Raw genomic sequence first — 24,738 nt, 5'->3', positions numbered from 1 at the left:
TGTTTGTTTGTTTATGTCCAAGCTCCTTAAACGGTTATCAGTGTGAAAATATAGATTTCAATTCTGATTTGCTTTCTAGCAAGTGATGCTTTTGTTATCTAAAATAGAGGAAAATATTTTTTCCTAACAATACATCTGAGTCATCTACTGAAAAAAAGACTCATTTAAAGGGTTATTGGGTTATTTATAACTAAACCAATGTAGCTAGTTAGCGTTATTTAATCACTATTTAGAATAAATTTCACACGTGAACCTCTTCCTCTGGAAGTCGCAGGGTGTTTTGTAATGGGACACATTATATCTTTTCTTTCAGATGGGTGCACTAAGACTGCAAACACAATGGAAGACACAAAAACGGGAAGAGAGATTGAGGGGACTGCACAAGTGAGTGTGTGATCAGAACATGCGGGAAGTTTGAAGGTTGGAGAATCTGGAATGATAATGACTTATGTGTTGACTTAGAATCATAGAATGGTTTGGGTTGGAAGGGACCTCAAAGATCATCTAGTCCAACCCCCTGCCATGAGCAGGGACACCTTCCGCTAGAGCAGGTTTCTCAAAATCTGATATATTTATTGAAACCTGGATCTCCTGACTCAGATAGGAGGAATACAGTTGCATAAAAATGAAAATTGCTCATAATCCAGGTCTGATGTGTTATCAGTTACATATAGTCCATTACTAACCAGTGAATGATATAAATTGACACCAGTGTCAAAACATTGATTTTATGAAAAAAAAAAAAAAGACAAATATAAGCCAAAATCAAATACCTCTGAAGTTTAAGGAAGTTTAAGTTTATCACCAATAGATTCTCTTTGGCCTGTTCTGTACTTTTTGCATAGTTGTGCTGGTGGGGGCTGTGACTTTTGCTGGTAGAGTGCTGTGGGCATGGGCTTTCGTGTGGTGGATATGTGTGCAGAGGAGAAAAAACCCATCCTTTTTCTTTAATATTCACTTGAAAAATTACTATAAGCCATACACAGGGTAATTTATTTTACTTGTACAACCTGAGTTTTCAGTTTGAGACTGCTAGGGTAGCTGCGACAACACATCCCTTTGACTATAGACAAAAGCTTGTTTTATGTCGGTGGCGAAGGGTCTGCACAGCCCCTTTGAGCAGCAGCCAACAGAGGGCACTGCAGCCAGCAGCCCGGATGGTGCCCAGTGGGTTGGGATGTACGTTTTCAAAACACTGTTCAGAAAATGTTCATGTAAAACCATTACTAGGTTTTATTTAATAACCTCCTAACCCCCTCTCTCTCTCCTCCTCCTCCCCTGTGTTCCTCTAATGCCTTTTACAGCTCTTGCTGCACAGCGTGAAGCCTTAGAGCTGTATTCATCAATGACTCACACCCTTGCTTAGGGGCCAATTTTCATGGAAGCTATACAGGAAAATCTTGAAATGCACCTATCTCATGCAGGGCACAAGATGATTTCTCTATTCATTACTATTCCAAAAGGACTTGTTGCCCTTTGGAAATGTTCAGATATTACTTACATTTGTGTGTGCATGCATATGTGTGCAGAGCTAACTTGCCTTTAGATTTGAGTGTTCTAAAAATAAAAATGTATTGTTATTATCATTGACACTAGTCAGCTAAAAGGTAACTAAGGACCTGCTTACATGGAGTGGAAGCAGGCAAATGCAAAAGAAAAAGCAGCACTGTGCTTAGATGAGCAAATCCTACAGACTCGAGCACAAAACTTGTTAAAAATCCCCCTCTTGTCTGATGCTATGATTAGCAGCCTTCTGAGGAATTTGGGAGTAAAGCCAAGGACTTACTCTGAGAAACCAATCTGTACTTTTGTCTCCAGAAGTTATTCGTGTAGGTCAAGGTTATAGTACGTTTCTAAAACCCTAAAAGCAAACATGGTCCTTTCTCTTAAGACATCATGTGTTAACTTGAGCTTTTAAATGCGTGGGGAGAGGGAGGAAAAATCATAGAAATTATTAGCCAAAATTACTTTTCTGTTTAAAACCCATTTGATGGGAAGGGAGTCTTTACTACGAAATTGCCAGTCATAGAATAATTACGTTCTGAGTGGTTGCTAATTATAACCAAAATTACTTTAAACAGTTTTGGGGAAGAGACCTGGACCTACTCTTTAGCTTAAAGCAGTTTTATTTATGCATGTACAAAGTAGCTTACATCCCTACAGGATTAAACTAATTGCAATATTTTGCTGTAAGTTGTTGTAAAAATTGTGTCATGCAATGATGAATCAGAACTGGTAGGGAAAAAGAGGCTAAAATATACTTTTGCTTTTTGAGATTTTTCTAACTTGGGCATTTCAAGTTGTAATTCTAAAAATAGCTTTCTCCTTCTCTTTGTTCCCTAAACAGAATGGGAAAATCTGCAGATCAGGCCTATCCAGTGACATTAATTTCTACCTTCAGCTGCTCAGGTGAGTTCCTCAAGAATGTGTTAAAGATCAGATTTGTTTTTTCCCTGTTCATGGATATTGTTTTGCCTAAGTGAGTTTTGCTAACATAGATTTTTGCTTGGCAGATCATTTTTTTTGATGTTAAGATGGCCTAATGAGAGAGCATTGTTTTACAAACATGCACAGAATTACCAAGTTTCACATGTATGTTACACATGACAGGAAAATTCAAGACCCTATCAGACCCAAAAAATAGGCAGTGCGTCCCATAAAGGCAGTAGCATGATCCTTAATTTAAAGATGAGGAAACAGGCACAAAGAGGTTAAGCGACTTGCCTCACAGGGCCCAGAATACAAAGTAGGAGATGAGAATTTTCTAACTGCATTTTGTTTTCAGACGCAACTTTAACATCTATATGAAATTAATTGCTATTTTGTTTAAATAGGGTAGCCTGTATCCAATTCTTCCTTTCTAAAGTCCATTTGTGGTGTAGAGAATATGTAGGGATTGTGAATGTAGCTGTTAAGTAGCATTCCAGAGTTGAACTAATTGACAGGCCAAGCGAGAGACCACAGTAAATGGGTGAATAATTTGATCCAAGATGGATTTGTACTCTACCAACACAGCCTGAAATCTTCTAATGCTTTTGGATTTGACTGTGAGCTGTTCGTTGTTGTTTGAGCCTGTTCTTTTCTGTTACCATATTTTCTCTGGATATCGTTTCTGTGTACTTTTATCACTGTATGAAAGGCCACATCTTTACCATATTTCCAGGGAGTAGTCAGTAGAAGCATACAAAATTTACTGCTGTAGACCAAAATATGGCAGATAAAGGTAGTGCATTACAAAGTTCTTGCCCTCAATCACGCAGAAGGCTCTCTATGCTTCTGTGAGCAGTGGTACATATGTGGCTTCACTGTAATGGGAGAAGGGTTAACAGCAAACCAAGACATTTTCTGCAGCAAAAGGAGATGGAATCTTCTCTAAGCAATTACCTTTTATGTAATAAACAATGTCAGTGGTCAATAGAGGGAGTTTTCTTACCCTAATCCCCTTCCATTTAACTTAAAATAGAATTGCTGTTGGTTTGACTAGCAGGTTGGTGTATCGTGAAGCCTGGCGGTACATGGCTGCATGTGAAATTTAACTGCCAGCAGAAGTGTTATTACAATAGCCTTTGTCTATCCTTTCCTTGAATAAAATACAGTAAACAAATAAAATGCATGCTAGAGCTTCAGTGGTGTTAGGTGCTTTTGGCACATGTGTCTGTTGATATCCTGCAGTCTTTTTGGAATACAGAGCACATTGCATTTTATTCAAGATTTTACTGGCATTGTGAAATTGTGAGTAGCTTCTCCTGTACTTTGAGCTTCTATTGACTCTGAAAATCCAGCTCTAATTACTAATGGACATTTTCTAAAATAATTTCACTTTGGTAAAGCACACACGTAACCTGTTATCATTAGATATCTACTGGCAGTAGAGATAGCTCGTGCTTTGACTAGCCCTTAAAGGAGGGGAAGGTTCGAAAAGAGAGAAATGCCAAAAGCCGTGATAGTGGTTAAGGTAATGAAGAATTTAAAGATTACGACAGCATATCTGTGTTTCTACGTACAAGCTTTGACTTTCAATGAATGTGTTTTTCCTCATGGACGTAGTGAGGTTTTTGGTGGAGAATGACCACACAGCTGAATATTCCATGGCTGAGTAGGCCCCAGCTCAGGTACAGGGTACAGAAAAGACCAGAGCTTCAAGGCAGTACGCTTACCGTTTCCTCCATGTTACATATAAACAGCGTCTCTCTCTCTCTGCTGTTCTTTCTAGTGAAGTGCAACTACTGGGATCTCTTTCCTGACCATCGATCTCTCCGTGTCCTCTTTTTTACTTCAGAAATAAACTTACTTGAGGAAGAGTTGCACTCAAACAGGGCACAAAATTCCAGATAAAGAAAGTTAGTCCTACTTAATGTTATCAAAGGTTATATGCTAAAGTAGTGGAAACTACAAATGGATCCTTTTAATATATATATATATATTTTTATATTACTTTATTTTTATTTTTTTATCACTTTCTTTATAAACAGCATAATGGTAAAGCAAGGGCAATGCCATGGAAGGCCTTACAGTTATAGGAAGCTGATCAAAGAGGAGAACCTTAGCCTGACCTTAGCCATGGCCATTCCCACTGTTTTGGTGAAGTCTTGAGTTACTGCGGTTTCTTCTGTTCCCCGCTTGTGTCTATGAATCCTCAGTGCCTGCATCCTTCTGCTTCTGGCTTATAAAATCCTGTGTCTGTAATAAGATTCTTCATTTTGTTCCTCATTTTGGCAGCACTGAGGGAATCGGAACAGTTGTTGATTGTTTATTTCTTAGCAGTTCTGTTTTTTGTGGAAGGAAATTGGCCTTCTTCCTACCGGCATATGTGGAGCCAGAGAATGCCCCAGAGTTGTCAAGGCAACAGCTTTTGCTTGGGGAGCCGCAGAGGAGAAAGTGACAGGAACATCCTCCAGAGAACCGAGGTCTTTTGTTGTATGCCATATAAACACGTGCGTGGTCCCTTTGCTGCAAACGGTATCTATTTACAGGTTAGTGAAAGTACAGTTACACGCGGTGCAACATAATGAGATGGAGTTTATGCTTCTGACAAAACCATGCTAATGTATATGCAGATACGTAACTGCAAGCCCAAACTGGGCTTCTCTTCCATGTATTTGTTCTGTTGTGCAAGTTCATTACATGGCCATGTTAAAATACTGGCATAAATCAAATATTTTTAGCCTTTTGTAAGGGAAAGGGAGCTTTTCTTTACTACCTAGAACTTTTAGCAAGCAGAACCTTCTACTTAATATTTTTATCACTATTCAGTGCTCCAGAAGAAGGGCGTCTGTTGGTCTAAATTATCAGCTGGATTCTTATGGTGATAGTGCTTGCCTTCACTGGGAGCTGTGCTTCTCATGCTGGATAAACCTTTAAAACAGTGAACAAGATCCTTAGCTAGTATGAAGCACACAGCTGATCTGAACCAACAGAGCTGTGATAAACGTTATCTGGTGCAGAGTGTGGACTGCATGAATTCAGCACGGAAAATGCCATTGCAAGAGTGCTAGAAATGCATATAACCTAGCAAAAGTACCTCCATTCTGTCACGAGGGCAGGATCCAACAGTTCTTTCTGCATTGTAGTATTTCTGGAACTTCTACTGCCTCAACAGCCAACAGTTAGAAAATCTTACCCCTGTATATTACAGTTGGAATACTCAATGCGTATTTCTACGGGGGCATGAAAAATGATGCATTTCCCATTAGACATACAATGAGGCTATCAAGAGTTTAACAACATATTTTGTACAGGGAGATCAGATGGTGCTAAGACTTGTTGCTGTGCTTAGGATTTGGTACCGTCTTCGTGCAATAGTTACTTGATGTCTCTAAAGTGCATATTTGCTGTCGTGTTACTGCTGCATGTGTAGTAAAATACTCTATAGGACACAGCATAATCTTGTTTGATATTATGATCCTGTAATTTTCTTTAAAAAGATTAATCTTGTAAATACTGCAAAGTTGTATTAGTAGTTGCAGTAAGCTGTTTAAGATTTATGTGCAGCAGCATTATTTATAGTCAGTGACCTTGATACCTTGCACTTACAGTTAAGTTGAGATATTTTTCTGTTACTTTGTTTCTTTGTTTTCTTGGCCTTGGTTAAGACAAAACAAAACAAAACAAAACGATGATGTTTGATTTTTGATTTACAAAGGAACTTCCAAACTTTTACAAACTCATACACAGTTTCACGTAGATTTTGGAGCTATTTTAACGCTTATTCGCATTTCATGTAGTTATTTATGTCACTGGGGAGTGAGTAGGGTACACCTACAGATACAAAACATTACCTATAAATTGGGCTCTTTGAAGTGCATTTCATTGCAGTATCAGTCATTGCAGAATGAGGTTCTGAGCCTATAGATGAAAATAAATAGAATCCCTTTAAAAGGTAGACTATTTGAATTTAGGTTGCAGCATAGACAGTTGCAAGAAATGATCTCTCCTGACATGTCAGCTGAAATATCAGAAATCCCGTTTCTAATCCCTGCCATGCAGTATGGTAGGGGGACACAGACACGTATCAACCATACAGAGGGACAGCTCAGCCTTTCAGACGGGCTCTGCAGGCTGCCTATAATTCAATCCCCTTCTCCAGCCTCTCCACCCACTGGTTGAGTCTCTCATTGCTCCAACACCTAATGCACTCCTGACACAATGGAGGGAGGGCAGGAGCAGTGTGGTGAAAAATTAGATGCTGCAGACAAAAACTTGACAGACTGTCTTTCTCCTAGTGTCACAATATGAACTGGCCAAGTGAAAAATAATGGCCATTATCCCGTCTCACTGAGTGACTTAAATGACTTACAGCCACATGCAGGGAAAGTTCTTTGGACTCTTTCCATGTTGTTGTTTGGGGTTTTTTTAATTTAATTTGCATGATAAGATATACAAGGTGGATTTTTAACAGTTTAAGCAGCTTCCTTTTTCTCTGACCCCTGTGTGAAGTAAGGATAACTTCACTGAACTCATTGGAGTAACTTCATTATCAAATGGATGTTGTGAGAGCACTTTCACAGTCCTTAGGCGACTTTCTGGTCGTTGCTCATGATGAGCTCCTATTTACATCTTCCCGAAGAGTGCGGTTTCTCGGCGTGCTGTGCATCCAGCCAGCACTGTATCCGTGACTTTCTCAGGAAAGATGGCTCTTTATGAATGGTGTCAGTCTTGTAAAGGTCGTAATTTGAGTCAACATCCAGGACTCATGCACCCAGGCAGCTTCTATATTGGTAACAATCTGGAAAATGTAGGTATTCTGAGAAGTATGGTGTTATATTTTCATCACGAATGCTGTCTCAGGTTCACTTGAATGTGAACTTGAATGCTTGGTTTTGGCATTCCAGGCTAGTACCTGTGTCCTGGGATGCTGGCCAGGCCTCTCGTACCTCTGTCAGAAATCCAGTCTTTGACTTGAGATACTTTTCCCTCTGAAAGTTTCACTGAAATTGGTAAACTCTTGTGAAATTCTGAGAACAGTTTTCTTGAAGAATTCCCAGCAAGTTCTTTACAAGACCTGCGGTAAAAGCAACTGTTCTCTGCCTCCATGTCCAGTTCCTTGTGCTAATTCAGAAGCATAGCCATGTTCATTCTTCCAACAGCACCTTTCATCTTTTCTCCCTTCCTTCCCTTTTTTGGAATTTGTGGTTAGACAGAGCAAGGTGTTTTCTCAAACTCCATTAAAAAAAGTCTTATCTCATCCTGGTTGTTATTCTCCCAAAAAATGCATACTGTATTTTGTCTGCTGGTATGGAAGTGAAATAAAACCAATAATCTGCTGCAATGAATATAAAACTATGAAAGTTAAGAACTTGAAATCTAGTGGAGTTCTGATTCCATATTTAATATGCATTAGAAACATGAATTTAGTTTATAGCAAAATAATAATTTTATGAATTATTACTTGCAGAAAATCAAATAATAATTGTGTGCTCTTTTTCCTTTTTTCACCTTTGTTGCAATGGGCTAAAATCATATTTTTTTTGCAGTGTAGCACTGTTGATGAAGCCTGAAGTACATGACAATATGACTGAAATTCATTATCAAGCAAATATTGTAGTGAACTTCGCAGCAAATCATCACAAAGTAATCTTGCTCTTCTCTCTGGCCTCACTCTAAATGTGATTTGCACTCTTATGGAAAGAGGACCTTGTGCTGTTTTTGATGTTACATACAAATGGCTTTGCTTTGTAAAATTTCCATTATGCCTGTTTACGTTTCGAAGCAGTGTTATTGATTCAAGCTGCAGTGATTTGAAAGTAGAAGTCTTTAACACTAAGCCCCTTCAAAGTTTCTCATGAATTTGTGGCATTTTGCCAACATTGCTCACAAAACAGCCCAGAGCTGCTGGGAGGAGATGCTCCAGCTGCAGGAATAAGTGAAGCCAAAAACTAATGTCCAAATAGAAATTATCCAGTTCGTGATTTTGCTTTGATCACCAGATGTTTGTCGTGTGGCTTCAGCATTGGAGAATACGAGAGAGGAGAAAGTGGATGATGTGATGCTCAGCTAAAATTTAACACACAAGCTTATAGCTCAGCAATCGAAATACACAAACAGTTAACGGCTTTATCCAGTTTGGTTGAGAGATTCCTTGTTTTATCATGATATGGATTAGAGCAGACTATGGCCCCATGCAAAGTTTTGGGTTGGTTTCTTAATTCTTTAAACTCTGAAAGACTATAGAAGCAGGGCAAGGTCCATGCCAGATTAATAGTAGAGGTAACTCTGTTGCGATTGGTAATTTGTCTCATCAAGGGCGTAACTGGTTTTTGTGTCCTGGTTTATAGTGACGTTAGTAAATTATAGAGTACTATTTTCAGCTCCTAAGGGTTGCAGAATTGGATTTGTATCTTTTTCCTGGTTTTAGTATTGCCATTCATTTGGTTTAACTTCCTCCAATACAGTGTACTTGAAGGAGCTTTTTCCAGCTTCTCTTAGTTATGAATTAGTTGAGCCATTCAAAATGCGTAGAATTGAAAGGACACTTTTGAGTTTTCAAGTCATAACCCTTTATCATCGCTGTCAACCATCTCGTATAATGCAAAGCTCCATCTAAAATCTCCTTATGATTTTTGCTCTTATTAACCTTGTGGGATGGTTGACGCAAAGTTTTGGTGCTCTGGGGATTAAAAAGTCTCTTGAAATATCCATCCTAAACTTGTTCAGGATCTGTTTATAGCTACTTATTCTGATAATAGAAATATTATATGATGCATGCCATAGAACTTCTAAGTGAATTTCGGTCAGTGGCTTAATCTGTGTGTTTGACCATCCCAAAGCATGAGTCCGTCCCCTCCATCGCCTCCCACCTGGCCACACGTTTGTGTCCCCTGCTGTCCCAGGTAATTGTCAGTTCCTTTCCTGAGCTATGTCAGTACCTTAGTCTGGACAAAGTGTGCTCAGTTTTGAGAGGAATTTTATGCTGGAATACTGAACTAAAACACTCTGCAAATGGTCCAGGAAGCACAGAGAGAGGGGAGGACAGAGGCAGGGCCTGGCAGTTACATTTCATTTAGGTTGCTGTGGAACTGTAGCCTCGATTCTAGTTTGATAAAGCTATGATAATACTTTATTTTTCTATATTTTGTCTGTATTATCTGCTTAGTTTTTAAGCTCTCTAGATCAAAGACTGCGTCTTTTAGTGAATCGCACGGTGACAACACAATGGATCCCCCCATTTAGATATCGAGGCAACACTGATACAAGGTCACGATGGAAGCAGCATCCTCTTTTTGTTATCTTCTAGCACACTTTTTGGGTTGTGCTGCAAACATATCCAGCTGTACTGAAAACAGATTATATTCTCTGCAGGTTATAGATTATTTCAGATTATTTCAGTTTATTATTTATGATATAATGGGAATTTTTAATTAGGTGGTCTTGGTTTTTTCGTAGTACTTCTTCTGAGAAGCATAGGTTTCATTAGCTGTATAAATACCCGCTTTTCTTTATAACATGACGTTTTTTTACTTGTGAACTTCCTTGACCTACTCTGCAGTCCTAACAGCAATTCGTTTTCAACCCATTTTTCACTATTAACCACAGAAGTGTGTGATAGAGGTTTACATTACAACATAGTTTTTAATGTAAGAGAAAATAACACCACCTATTAGTTTGGAATCTGCACAAAATCCATGTATTTTGTAATAGGTGCTTTTATGTGAAACAAAATAGTCTTAACATTTTTAACAACTTCTGAATGTACTGTCTCCACCCATCCCTGTAGTATTTTGCATACGTCTGGTATTTCTGGGTCTGTTTCTCACAGCAGTGTTGAGCAAATTTCATGCTTCCACATTTTTCAGCTGTAATACTATTTACTTCGACGAGAAATGAATATCCTCGAGTATTCTGCCAGGTCCCTCTCTAGACTTCCACACTGAGGTAGTTTTATTTGATCCCTTTATGCCAAAGATTAAATTTCCTTGTGTTGTATGGTGAGATACCAGTGCTTATTTTCAGGGAATAATCTTATGGAAAGTTCTTTGTTGGAAATTATTTGCACTCAAATCCAAAATGCCAGTAGCCTTTGTTTCAATAACAGAACATCTGATTTGCTCTCGTGCTTTCAGAGAAAGCCCATTTCCCAATATTTATATATATTTTCCATCTTCCATTATGGGGCCAATCCCTTAGTTCTTACCAAGAAAAATTAGAAGTAGTTAAGAATACCAATATTTCAAAAATAAATGCATAAACTTACATTGAGTCAACTGATGGGAAGGAATTGACTGAGGAGTTCTGAATGTTCATTCGGCTTAGGGTGTGTAAGTTTGAACTGTGCTTAACACCTTTCTTCCACAACTTTATGCAATTCAGTAATTCTCAACTTTCTGAAATGTTCATTTAACTCACCATATAAATGCTATAGGTGTTGCAGAGCCTGATCCATTGTCTGTGTTCAAATACCCACTGTCTCCAATGAGGAATTCAAGGAGGTTCCCCTGTGATAGGAGTGCTGCCTGAGAGAGGAAGCTGGATCAGTCCCACATGTTGTAGAGACTTAAAATCAGGAATTAATATGCAGTAGAGCTATGACAGTGGCTTTAATTCTACTCACATTAATTTTCACTGTTATTATTAATTAAACCCTGAAAATCAGGGATTTAATGGAAACTCTGACAGACCTTTAATTATAGCATTTCAACAGTCTTATAGTATAGGATGTCCTCTACTAGTGCACAGGACATTCTGTACTTGAGAGGGTACAGAAAGAAGTCATAGTTTCTGGTGGTTTTTATGTTCAGAACATTTTTTAATTCATGACAGGCTTTTACTCAGTGTTGTCTGCTGCATCTGGGTAAGTTATATAAAGTGAATACTTTGTTGTGTTCAAGAACAATTTGGAAACAGTTTTTAAATTTTTTTTTAGTGCAAATGCTCGTTTTTCTTCAAAAGTATCTCATTGTTTTAGGAGAATGTATTTCAGTCTGTGGATTTCTCACAAGCTGTTTATGTAGCTTATTGCATTATGCTCACTGCTTTGGCTACAAATTACGTTATTTAGATTGCAAACTTCTGGCAGGACCTTTTTTTTCTATTCCTATGTGCACCCGTAATATAAGCCATAAATTACAGTAATTCATTACAGGTGATTTGTATCACGGTGCCTAAAGCCTTTGCATCATGTGTGTTCCGTTAAGGCCTCGAGATGAGCTGCTTAGGCCTTGACTGCGTAGGGTTAAGAGTTATATCAAAACATATGCTGTGATTTATAGGTACTGAATTGTCAGGAGGGATAGGAAACTGCAGGGAATAATCAGACATTGTGGGTAGCACTGTTCTGTAACATTTAGTACATTGCATTTCAATTTATTCAAGCATATCACCATTTAATATGTAGGTTTATGTGTGAAACATAGTATTATACCCTACCTACAGTATTGCACCCTACCTGTTAATTTTTACAATTTTATCACAAAATTTGCAACATACTGTCCATTAAAGAACATTCCTGGATTCACATGAATTTATGATAATTGAAATTATCGTTGAAGGGTGGAGGGAGATGGACACAAAGTTTTAACTCTGGAAACTATGAAGCAAATACAGTCTAAAAGCCTCAAAACCAGAGACAAATTTAACAGTATTTGTAGCTATTAACAATATTTGTAGCTATTAACAATATTTATAGCTAAAACAATGAATGATTTTGGAGAAACTGAGTAATGAGTTTTTAAATGTTTTTGATATTGGTAAAAACTGGTGTTTAATCAGTTAGCCACCTGTCCTCTCGATTAGCTAAGAGAACTGTAAGAAATGAGAGAAAATGCATATGTTCTAAAATTAATAGGGAAAGGAATTTGAAAATGTTCCATATTAGAAGGGATTTCAACTTTTATGTGGCTCATTCTAAGATTTCTAAATGTTTATAGTGTGCAATAATGTTTGGATGTGTATATACGAACCAATTCTAGAAAACTTTTAGGCAGCTAAGAAAAAGTATTTTGCTGGGAAACCAGTGAAAGCTACGTGCGCTGGCTTGCATTTGCATTGTATACTCTAGCCAAGTAAAAACTTTTAAAGATTCGTAACATACCTTGCACAAGGTTTGTTTGACTTATCTCATTTCTGTAGAGCTACATAGGTAAGAATGTGAATTATTGGACCTCTGCATTAGCAACTACTACAGAGCATCAGGAAGCATTGTGAAGAGTTAAAAACTTCTGTAGTACTTTAGGGTTGATAAACGCATGAGTTTCTGTGACCAGAAGTTGCTCTCTGAGATCCCAGTCCCAAGCACTCTACTCTCTGTGCTACCTGGTGCTGTGTTCATAGGAAATTAAGACCCAGAACACAGATTTACATAAACTATTCAGCCGATTCTCTTTTTCTTTATTCAACTTTGTAAAGAACGCAGACTTCTAGCTTTGGTTCCAGCAGATTTTCAGAGCTCCACAGTTTCTTTGCAATCCAGGTCTAGTTTTACACCTACTGATAACTTTTCATTCTCCTATCTATCCAGAGCCTTTTTTTCATGGATGGACATTTGAAATACCTCATTGAGAAACCATCTGTTCTTCACTGGAATTTAAATTTGCTGAGGAGAGTCAGGGAAACTGGTCTCACATCATACCTAGGTCAGCCTAACAGCTACCTGCTGCTTAACAGAGCTGTCTGCTCCCCCTGCTCTTCTGTCCCCTCTCTGCTTCTCTTGCACCACTCTGGCATTTATTCATTTCCCCGCTAAACCAGTTACGGAACCTCAACTATCAGAAAACTAACCTTAGGAAAAAAAGTAGATGTTTTTCTCCTGTTTACTTCCATGAACTGCCTCACTGTGGGAGCTGGTGCAATGGAGGTGAGGAAGAGCAAGACGGTCTCCCGCTTAGTGGCAGAGAGCTGTTGGGTTTGCAGGGCCCAGATGTGAAACACCAGCCTGAGAGCTGCCCAGCATTGCATGTCCATAAAATAATACCACAGCAGATAACAAATAAATATGCATTTTATGTGAATTTAGTGAAAAAACACCTCTGAAATGATTGCGTCAAGTCACTAGGAAAGCTGCTTTAGTATGAGAACTGCAGAGACTTCTTCTCAGCAGTGCCAGCATTGACTGGCTGGGGTTAGCAACGCGCTGCCGATGTCAGCGATGGGCAAAATTGTTGTTAGCATTAGAAAATTGCCTGCTGCGTGGACGGGCTTAATGCACTATTATATGGCATGGATGCAAATTTAATGGGCTTGAAAATGGAGAGATTGAGCCTGAAACCTGTAGGGCATGTCCTTGGCCCAAACTAACCCACAGCACTTCTAATCAGGAGTCGGTCTGCCGAAGTGGAAGGCATTACACCAGTAGCTGATTAGAATCGGGACTCAGTTACTTAAAAGGGAGATTTGACTGTGCAGGTGACCACAATGGCTTTTTGATTATTTTTTTTATATTTGTATTTTTTTTCAAGGAGCAGAGTATCTATCAGTTTAAATGCACATGAAATACAAACCCAAAGTGTTAAAATGACATTTAGAAATAGCGTAACGATACAGACAATATTAAGAGAAAGCAATTTGAGAAGGTGTCCTTCCACACACAGTAATGGGATTGCCACTGCTGCTCAGCACATCACAAGAAAGTTTTATCGTAAAAGACCAAAATAATATCATTAACAGAAAATTAAACTTAAAGTCACCATGAACTATGGACTTAAAAGACCCTCAAGAAATGAAAACCAATTGTCTGTAGGAAAACCGGGAGGTCAAGTAGTCATTGACCAACCAAAAGCTGCACCGACTGCTGAAACGTACAGTACTTTCAAATCCAATTAACTGTTTCAAGCAGACAGTCCTCATTTTCTCTTTCATCAGGAAGGGAAATTTGCAATCATATATTCCAATGAAAGTTAAGTTGTTTTGATCTGATAATTGTCAGATGTATTTATCTTAATTTGTAAGTTTCTAATGCTAAAGCTCCAAGCTGTTCAGATATAACAGAAGTACTGGGAAATGAGGTACAAAATGCTGGAATTCAAATTAACCAATAAATATATTTTAATATATATCAGCAGGACTCTAGAGGATTCCATTAATGTTGAAAAATAGAAAGGATTTAGGTTAATTTGGTAAGAAGGCAGGTCAGAACGTTTACAACAGTGGCATAGAATTGTATAGAGATGCAAAATTTTTCAAGAGAGCAGAATTTTTTCAAAAACGCTGACTCTAGCTGTCACAGCCCTGCCTTGGTTAAATCCAGTGGAGAGATATGAGGACTTTCTAATTTGCTTTCCCTCTATTTTAATAATAGCTGTGCATAAGTAATTTATGAAAGGCCAACCAGGCAGTGGGCAACAGAAAATTAAACTCATTTTATCTGAAAGCAGGTGGATTTCTATATATCATTAGCATGCATAGAATTCTCACAATGTTATTTCTCATACTGATGGAATGTAACCAAATAATATATGAGTTTTTTGCTTATGCACGAGTGAAATTTTTAGATAAAAGTGCCAGCCCCAATGGCAATTTTCTGCAAAACGAAAACTAATTCTGCGAAGCTTCTTATTACTGGGAAGACTCATTTGGCTTGCATTAGAGACTGACATAAGTGACTTTAGGATTTTACTAACAGATTAGATGAGATGTGCTATATGCAGTAATATCATTAGAGAGTGTAGCAGCAGAAGCAGAAGAGTTTGTGGCACTTAAGGACACTGGCACAAGTAAATTGTTTTCATTTATGACAAGCTTTTAAATGATTTTTTTACTCGTGATGGGAACGTGTTTTAGTTGTAGGTTTCCCTCACCCTTCCCCAAGATTGAAAAAAAAGCTGCTGCCTAAATTATTCCTCATGTTATTTCAGCCACTGATACTGGATCTATTGTATGTGCCTGCCTTATCACCTGTATCGCCTCAGAGGAGCTAGATCTCTATGAAGAAAACAGCACTAAAACTAAATCAATGTATTGTCAATGATATTCTAAGCTAAACAAGGAGAGAGGAACAAACCACATATTTCTCTACGTGCTGTATTTTCACTATTCGTTGACAGAAATATATTTGGGGTCTAGGCACATATTGTTCAAAGTATTTCAAAACAGCAACAAATATGCTACAATCATTTAAATGAACCAAATGGAGCTTTCCTTTTCTTACCTCATAAAACTCTGTTATAAGTGTTTTTTCTTTTAATTATCATATCCAAAGGTAGATCCTGCATAAGACCAAATCATATTACATCATGTTTTTCAGTGAGGGTAAGGGAACAGCCAGGTAGTTTGTCTCAGAGTGAAACTTGCCATTTTATTTTCTTTTTTAATTCAAGAAGCAGAAGTAACAGTCACCAGGAGTTAGCAGTACCTACTCCTGTAATGGGTTGTATTGGTTTGTACTGATTCTTTGTAGTTGGCAATATATTTTGTTCACATTTGAATTGCAAAAAAGAGGGAAGATGCGACTGTGCTGTTGGAACCAATAAGACTGACCCAAGTCATACGACAGCGATAGTGGTGCAGCCCTTTGTCACCCTGGCCCATGTGAGGGGACCGTGTCCAGCTGTTCTTCAGCTGCTTATTCAGTTTTTTATATCAGCACTCATGTATGTCACACTTACATGACTTTTTTCTATTGCATTACTTTTTTCTTGGTTTACTCTGATAGCAAAGTTTACATTGTCCCCCATATTCAGTGCTTTCACAAGCTATCTTGACTACTAAAGGCTGTAAGAAATAGGAAAATAAAATCCTCAGGTAAACTGCATGGGTATAAATGTAGAATGACTATGTTTACTTCAGTGAAGCTAATCCGAGTATATAATGCTCTACTTAAAAAGCAGAGTTTGGCCCAATGTAACCAATATTGAAAACAGACTTGATACTAAAGAGAACCGTAAGTTCTCTTCTCAGGTGAAAATGCTGGTCTCGGCCATACTGAAGCAAATGCAAAATCGTTCTGCTGAAGTCAATAGATTTCCTTCAGCCTTTGCTCAGCACAAACAGGGACAGAGTTGGGCTCTGTTGTGACATGGGCTCAGCTACTGTAGTAAATGATAATGATTGGAATTCAAATGGTAACATTCAAGCAGATAGATTGCAAGGCTGTTCACACCCTCTGGTTCACAAAGTCCTTCCCTGTTGCAGTCACTGGCCACTGTTAGCAAATGTGTAAAAGAGAGAGAAGAAATAACGGAAGAAATGAAAAAACCCTGAAACTTCTGTACCAAGGTGGACAGACATTTTGCCACCATGTGCTGAGATCTGGCTCCTGCAAGCATGGGAGAGCTGAAATAGAAGGACAGGGATATGTGCTCATTCCAGCCCTCCTCCGTTCTGTGTCACCTTGTACCTACCTCTCTGTCAAACGGTCTGACCAGTGCTGACTTTTACATGACACTAACACCTAGCAGAGAAACTTAGGACAAGACTGTCTGCAGCATCTTAGACCACTAAATCTGTTTCTTGCAGTCACAGCTCTGTCACATAATTCTGATCATAAATGTCTGAAATTCCATCCTAAAGCAAGGTAGGTTCTCTGCCCCCCACATTCCCTATTGGAAAGCTGATCCAAGACCTCTTTCCATGAAAAATTTTCATGACAAACCAACTGTAAGAGCAAGTTTGTTCCTGTGCTGTCTTCTGGAGCTTAATTAGCTGATCTCCTTCTTCTGTTATCGTTGTTTTAAATTCAGTATTAGTTATGGAAGACTTGCACAGTGGACCTGGAGCTCTGTCCTGCTATTCCGTAGTCTGCCCAGATACTTCCCGAGTCTTCTGGCATTATCCAATTGTACATTCAAACAGGTAACTCTCAGAAAACCCAGTTCAGCTCCTTCAGTGCTAGGAAATGCTTTTCCTGTGCAATATTCCCATTTACCTTTGACGCTTAGTGGATATGTGTACCAAGTGCTCTAGCACTTGTGGCCTTAACCATAAGGCTTCTGTAGGGTAGTACAAAGTATTTAAGTTGATTATAACAGCAATTAGGGCATAGACAAAAGATGGGAGTGAGAACAGAGAAAGTAGCTAATATCGTGGAAGAACATTAGAATAATTTTTCATTGCCAGTGGACTAAAAGAGGGTATACTTTTTTCTCAATTTGCGTCTTATTTTTTGTCGTATTTTATTTCCTACTTAGAACATTAAAGTCAAAACAGGCACATGGATATGTCTTTATTTTTCCCCCATTTTCATTTAAGTATACAACATTTGAGGGCATTCAACCATCTGCTTTTTATTTGCAGCCAGCAATCAAAAAGTATTTTCACTGTATTATTAAAAACTGAAAAATAAATACTATATTTTTAATCTTAAGTGTTTTAAAAATGGAAGGAGATACTTTCCGGTAAGTGTCAGTAAGCCTAGCTCTAAGTTGCTTGTGTTGACATACTGCTGAAGGCTAAAAACAGCTTATACAGATTTTATTTGTTTATAGGGCAAATTATAAAATGTTCCACCAAAATAAGTAATGACAATTTTTGTCCACGTAAATGTGCATGTAAATGTAATGATGTTTGTTGTCATTTCAACATGACTACCATTATTGAAATAGAAGAGCCAGTACTAATTCTTGCTGTCATATTTCTTAAAAAATGAAAATAAGGCATTTAAAGAAGCGTCAAGGTTTTCAGTGTTGATCATTCATCTCCTGCATGCTCTTAGAATAACACCCTCAGCAAAACAGACAGACAAAAGCGAACTAGAGTTCTGCTTTCTAATCTCATTAAGAAACATACATTTGAAGACATTTTCCAACTTCAGAGTGTTCTGAAACTCAGTCAGACCTTAATGAATAAGATGTGACGTTTTGTCATTGTCTTAAAGGTTGTATAACCTGGGCACAGGGTAAAACCCCACCAAAATCTGTCTTTGTTCTCATCAACCAAAGGAGACCCTTCTCTTTTTTAATTTCATACTTGGAGGTTAGAAACTGCGCCGTGATGAGCTCTCGCTCGCTGCCTGCAGTTACCTGCATCTCCTTTCATGCTCTACAGAAATTCAGTGCTGCTCGCTTAAGAAAAAAACTGAGTGTGTGGCAACAGATACTATTTAAAACTTTTCCGAAGTTTAATTTGTGATTTTTTTCATGATTCCTACAGCTGTCACCAGCCACTCAGCTGGGGGGGTAAGACCTCGTGCTGGCCACGACATAGAGATGCCGTCCGCTTTGTGGGAATGTCTTACTGTGGCCTTCAGGGTTTCCTCTGCTTTGGCAGATGGCTACAGCATGATCAAGAATGAAACCAGAAAGTATAATTCATAGATAATAATGACTAATTTCAGTAGGTTTTATTGCTGAATAGATTTAAGACTTGAGAAATCCCGAGTTCCAATCCTGCATCTCCCACCAAAGTGGCACGTGACCGCAGGCGGGAAGTGTCGCTGAGGGGAACGGTGTTGCCTGGGTTTTGAAGGAATGTCGAATTTTTTGTGCCTAACTAGCCGTGCCTTTAAAAGGCCCAAGCGTTCACACGCCTTGAAAATAATTTCAGCTTCAAACTGCAGACATGCAAAGTCTTGAAACCAGATGTCTCACATGTGTCAGAAAGCAAAAGCTGGTTTTGAAACATTTTAATTTCTCCATGCCTCAGTTTCCCCCGGGTGCTGGCAGGATGAGATAGTACCTATGATGTGAGAGGGATACTGATTTATATCTGTGAGGTACTTTGAAGAGGTGACCGATACTAATTACGGTGTGCTTTTCGATTGTGAGGGCTCTCAAAGCGTTGGGTGATGGGACAGGCAGAAGTCACGACGACTGTGACCCAATTGCAATGACTGTATTCTGCAAGGCAGGGGCTGCCTCCTTCCCGTGACTTTCCAGAGCAGCGGAGAGAGGTCAGGAACACTTATGGAGCAGTAAGGTGGAAAATGAAAGGCTAAAGCTGTAGGTTCACCTGAATCCAGGAGCTCTGTGCAGGATTCTGCCTAGTTTAATCCAACAGAGCTTCTGCTAATTAGAAAACACCTCTCTAAGAGAGAGGCAAACACAAAACGAGCAAGCTACGCAGCATTATAGACTATTTGGGGGAAATAACTCTGATAGAGGTCCTATGCATAGCTCTGATCATAAAACTCAGGAAAATATTAGAAAACTTTTCTTCTTCCTTTTTAAATTGATTGAATCCCCAGATACTGCTTTAATTATTCATGCTCGTGATGCCGTATTTTGTTCAGCGGTTTCTGAGAAGCCAGCACCGCAGTATGCTCACCGATTGTTGCTGTCATCATAAACTTTCCCACCATCTTTCGTCTTATGTAAATTTAATTCCAAACACACCGCTTCATGCTTTATTATCTCACAACAGCAATTGCATTTGGCCCTTTGATTCATCTGTGGAGAATGCATTATGAAGCAAAGCATAAATATCATAAAATGGTTAGTTCATGGGGCTTCTAATTTCAGGAACATCACAAAATGCTAATTCGTAGTCTTCATACTAGCACAAAAAATACATTTCAGTCAATGTCGTGAGGGTAAATCCCTGCTCTCGTCCTTCACTTGGAAAATGCTGCAGCTTAAAGAAACTTAAAAGCTCTAATAAAACTTCGAGCAAACCAACTTGCTGGACTGTTCATCTACACTTCAGTGTATTCTGGGTAAAAAAAAATGTAAAGAGCCTTCAAAATAGTCTAGGATAGGAACTAAAGTAATGAGAGAGCAGGTTGCATTTTGTTCTCTTTTACCTGCCATACGTTATGGGGTGCAGTTGTTTTCCCGTTGGTGTAGTTCATCAAACGGTAGCGCAGCTGCACCTTCAGGATAATTTGCTAATTGTAATGGTGCTGGAGTACAGAAAAATCAACATGGTTTAACCGCGTATGGCTCTAGAAAGAAAAGCCATTTGGGCAGAACCCACAGGCGGCTGTGTACGTTGTGGAGAGCATTCAGTGCGGGTGGGAAGTCTGGGCTGGAGAGAGGAGAGCAGATTGAGTAAAAAACTAGGAAAGAAACTGCTTCCAAAGCCACTCCTGCTAAGGATGGAGGAGGCACACGGTGCTTTTCTGCTTTATGGTACATACATGTGAAAACTTCACCCACAGGTGTTGCTCTATCGATTTGTCCCTATTTTCAAGTATAATTCATCTCGAAGATTCATGGTCTAGGCAGACAGGTAGATTTATTTTGGCTTATATTTAACACCATAAGTAGCAGAAAAAGTTTAGACAAAATTTCACAACTGTTAGAGGCAAGTGTGGGGTGTGCCTGTGTGCAAGAAGAGGGTTGAGGCAGTCTGAGAAGCTGGCTGGGCTGGCTCTTGGCCTTCACAGCACATCTATAGGTCTTGGTGCCTTGTTAGAATATACGAAACGATCTTTGCCGAAGATAATTTCCTTTTCAGCAGTTATCAACCCAAGACACTCAATACTACTTTTCAATTTTCTGACATATATTTGCCTTTAAGTCCCTTTTTTCCATATTTTAACAAATACATTGCATTGTTTGATGTTCTTTGCGTCTTTCCAGTAGCAACACGAGGTCATTTCTGAGACGATAAAAAGCCCAGAGCGTATTGAACAGCTCAGCGTGAGTCGAGTGAATGTGCCTGAGTCACTGAGACTCGGGGCTGCCGCCCCTCTGCAAGAGCAGCCCCAACGTGACGCACTCCTTATGTCCCCTTCAGTCCAGTCACTGGCCTGGTGAGCTGCGTAGGAGCCTGCGGGCAGCGTGCTGCTTCTCTGGCCATACATCGTGGAGATTGCATTTTGGGTCTGTTTGCCATTTGTCTCTGTAGACGGTAGGTCATTTGGGGCCTAAAGACAGTGCAGACACAGCAAAAGAGTGGTTAGCTTCTGCTTTTCTTTCCAATTAATTATAAAACTTCTCTGAAATCGGGATTAAATCATCTTGTGACACAATAAAATTTGTCTCACCTTCCATGTCTGGTAAGTAGCACAACAAGCTCAGCCCGCTGCTGTTTATATGGATGTGGTCCTTTCAGCAAAAAAAATGCAGGTTCACCACTTAGTTCGTATTTCTGTCAGTCTAAACCTGAAGTAAGCTCCTCTTAACCATAATTTTCAACAATAAAACCAGCATTTTTTTGTAACTCATGCTCAGAATTACTTGAAAAGTCATGAAGTTAGATGATCAGCTGGTGCAAATTCAACCTACTTTTGCTAGGATGCACAGAGATACGTTGATTTCTGGTAGGGTCTAGTTGTTGTCTCTCAAGAGTGTGTATGCAGCAGGACTACTGCACTCATCCGTAGGCGTTCTCATAAAGCACATCTACTGCCATCCTGCAGCCAGTGGTAATTATACACATATGCAGGGAAATACTAGCTGCTCCAATTCTTCTTTTATTTTTTTATGTTGGGAGGGTAGCAATTGGAATAGGGAAGAAATGGGATCCCCCACCCAGTACAGGCAGTGCTGGTTTTTAAATTTTGGATCATGCTTCTTTAGGATCAAGCCATTTCTTTCTTTAATGTGGCAACCTTGATTTTTGTATTGGCTATCAAAACTGTTGAGTTTGTGATTTTATTCTCTGCAAATCATTATTGACTCTTAGATGAAAAATTTAGATATATTACTTTTATGAAGACTGGAAGGAAAATTGAGTCTGTATCTCCAACACCAGCAGAGAGTTTGTAAATTGTATTAGGATGGAGTTTCTGAAATCCGGTCAGTGCTGTAGATTATTTTATATGTGAATGGAAAGGAGTAAAGTGTATTTATTACAAGGTGCATTTAAATTTTCAAACCTGTCGGTAAACTTTAACTTCTTAATATTAATAACATCGCATTGGTAGGAAAACAAACTTGCTCACCTTGTGTTTTTATATTTTCTTTAATTTTGGATATTACAAACAACATAGGCATGGAGAGCCGTAATAGCCCATGATTTCTAATATTGGGTAAAGCACAAATATAAAATATACTTGAAGCTCAGCTCTAAGTAGATTATAAACATTTAATATAGAATGTTATCATAATATTCAGAGCACCAAATTGCAGACTTCTGTCACCCACTTTCAGGCATGCTTCTGAAGATCATAGTTAATTCTGCTGATTTATGGTAATGCTGTAGCACTATCATATGCAGCATCAGAAACCACTAACAAGCTTAGTATAAGCTTGGACTGAAATGGTTTGAGGTTTAAATTTCTGTAACGATTATAAACTAGAGGGAGTGAAATCCCACTTCAGCAAAAAAATAAAAGTGTCTTGTTACAATTCAATATTGCATCCTCTCTCTCTCCCCCTCTCATTCCAACCCCCCTTACTTTCTCTTCTCTGTTTAGCTTCTCTGAGGAGCCATATTTGAGAAAAGTAATTTTAAATTGTGACTGGCATTTTTAAATTTAAAAATAATCCTTTTTGTATGGTAATGCACTTTATAATTAGGAGACACAATGCTAGCATTTATTGGAAGTAGAAAAAAAAGCTAGGCTGAAAAGTATTAAAATCAACTAGATTTTTTTTGCCCGTTTCATTTGAAATGATAGCTATTTATAAAACAAATCTGATGACTTTGCCAACCCTTTCCATAAACATTTTAATAACATATGTCATCTTCGACTGTCTCAGGGATACTACGGACTGCAATTACCATAAAATCTGTTTCAAAACTCACTCTGAACTTAGGGTTAGTACAAAGGTAATGAAGGTGTGCAAAGAGAAAACGTTACGAACCAGAAGTTTAAGGGCTGTGAAGTGCAGTGGTGTTGCTGCAGAATGAAATGAAAGGCACTACAGTAAGTTACAGTTGTTGAGAATCTGCCCTTGCGTGGTTCTCCTCTCTCCCCTGCCTTTGTGAGAGCTGTGCTCAGTAGCATTTTCGGCAAATGGCCGACACTACGCTACAAATAAAGAATTTTAGGCACCTTGTCATTGGGTTAGGCAAAATTGTAGATTCCCTACTCCCAGCAGCCAAAATTGCTTTTATTTCCTCTAGCTTTAAGAAAATGTAAAAATTGCCCAAGATTTTGAAAGGATTTCAAATGTTCACCTTCTGGACACCAAATTTGATACCAACAATCAAATCACGATATGTGAGTATAAAATCTTAAAGAAAGCTGTTTTTAAATGTTCCCTAAGTTTGGGCAAGTAAAAAAATGATAAACCACTCTTGCCTTCTCCTCCCTCCCCCATCCCCTAATGCTGATATTCATCAAAATTAAGGTCAAGCGAAACAAATCTGAAAAACAGATACATTTTTCCTTTTTTTTGCAAAACTTGTACAGAACTGATTGTTCTACCTCGGTGGAAGCTGTTTGATTCTGTAGAGTTCTGTTACTTGTTCCCCATCTTTTAGAAAACAAATCATGATGAAGTATCGATAAGAAGTTTATTATATTGGGCCAAATTCAGGCATACCTGTTGACTGCAGTGGGGCTATGAAGTTTTTTAAGGCAAGAAAAAAATCACTATCAATTTCTTGTAATTTATTGGAGCTGAGACACATTTTGTTTACAGTAAACCTAATTGTACCTCCATATTGCCTTTTTCATCCCAAATGCTTAAAAATAGGAATCGTGACTTAAACAAAACTCCTAATCATTTTCACTGGCACCGTCTCCCAAGGATGTTCTGTAGAATTTGTCACCTGAATCCCACCGCATCAGGAGGTGGTACAGTAGTTGGTTGTATGGCGATGAGTTTTACCTTCAGCATGGGGGAATTGTCACCAAACACATCCTGTGATCAGTGTCCACACAGATCGTGGGGTCACGTACTTCAGCACATCTCCCATTTAAAGAAGCACATGGAATCCACTGCCTTTCTGTTGAAAAGCTGAGAAAGGGGATCAGCTCTTCTGGGATCTGAACCCCGTGTCTCCAAGGCGTTCAGCTGGTTTGCGTCTGCTGCCAAGGCTACCGATGTGGCCCATGGTCAAAGCTTTTCATCCTAAAAATGGATCTAACTGGTTCTGTTTCTTTGCCTCCATCAGCCTAGCAGCGATGTGGAAAGGAAGCCACCAGGTTCTGTGAGGTTTGGGAGGGCTCATCATCCGGTGTTGAAATACCGACTCCACATGCTACAGCTTTCTTTTCAGGATGTCACTCGCCCGCCTCCACACTCACCACCAAACAAACATAGAAATCTACTACTGTTCTCCCCATGCACTCCATTTTCTTCCAATCTGAGAGCCATTTGTGTGTATAATTGAAAATTAGCAGTGCAGCTGTTTGAAGAGAGTAATTTATCACAGCACATTGTTCGCTCCTGACACTTTAGACCTGGCTCTAACAAGGCAGTGGTTGCTGGGGGTTGAGCTGCAGAAAGTGATTCGGCTGTAATGCTGCGTTTCCCCTGCTTTGTTGCTAATTGTAGCCTCTTTTTCTCCATTGAATTGGGAGTTGAGTAAAAGAGC

General features: G+C 38.9%; 1 long non-coding RNA gene across 1 annotated transcript in view; it reads left to right on the top strand.

The window, feature by feature from the left end:
* Positions 1-307: 307 nt before the first annotated feature.
* LOC128910989 (uncharacterized) overlaps positions 308-24,738 on the top strand; it is a 31,931-nt gene continuing 7,500 nt past the window's right edge. Inside the window, exons 1-2 of the long non-coding RNA XR_008466961.1 lie at positions 308-384; positions 2,348-2,409. This is a non-coding gene — a long non-coding RNA (uncharacterized LOC128910989). The remainder of the gene's footprint in view (positions 385-2,347; positions 2,410-24,738) is intronic.

This window comes from Rissa tridactyla, chromosome 6, assembly GCF_028500815.1.
Source record: "Rissa tridactyla isolate bRisTri1 chromosome 6, bRisTri1.patW.cur.20221130, whole genome shotgun sequence".
Taxonomy (NCBI): domain Eukaryota; kingdom Metazoa; phylum Chordata; class Aves; order Charadriiformes; family Laridae; genus Rissa; species Rissa tridactyla.
This window is presented reverse-complemented; position numbering and strand designations above follow the sequence as displayed.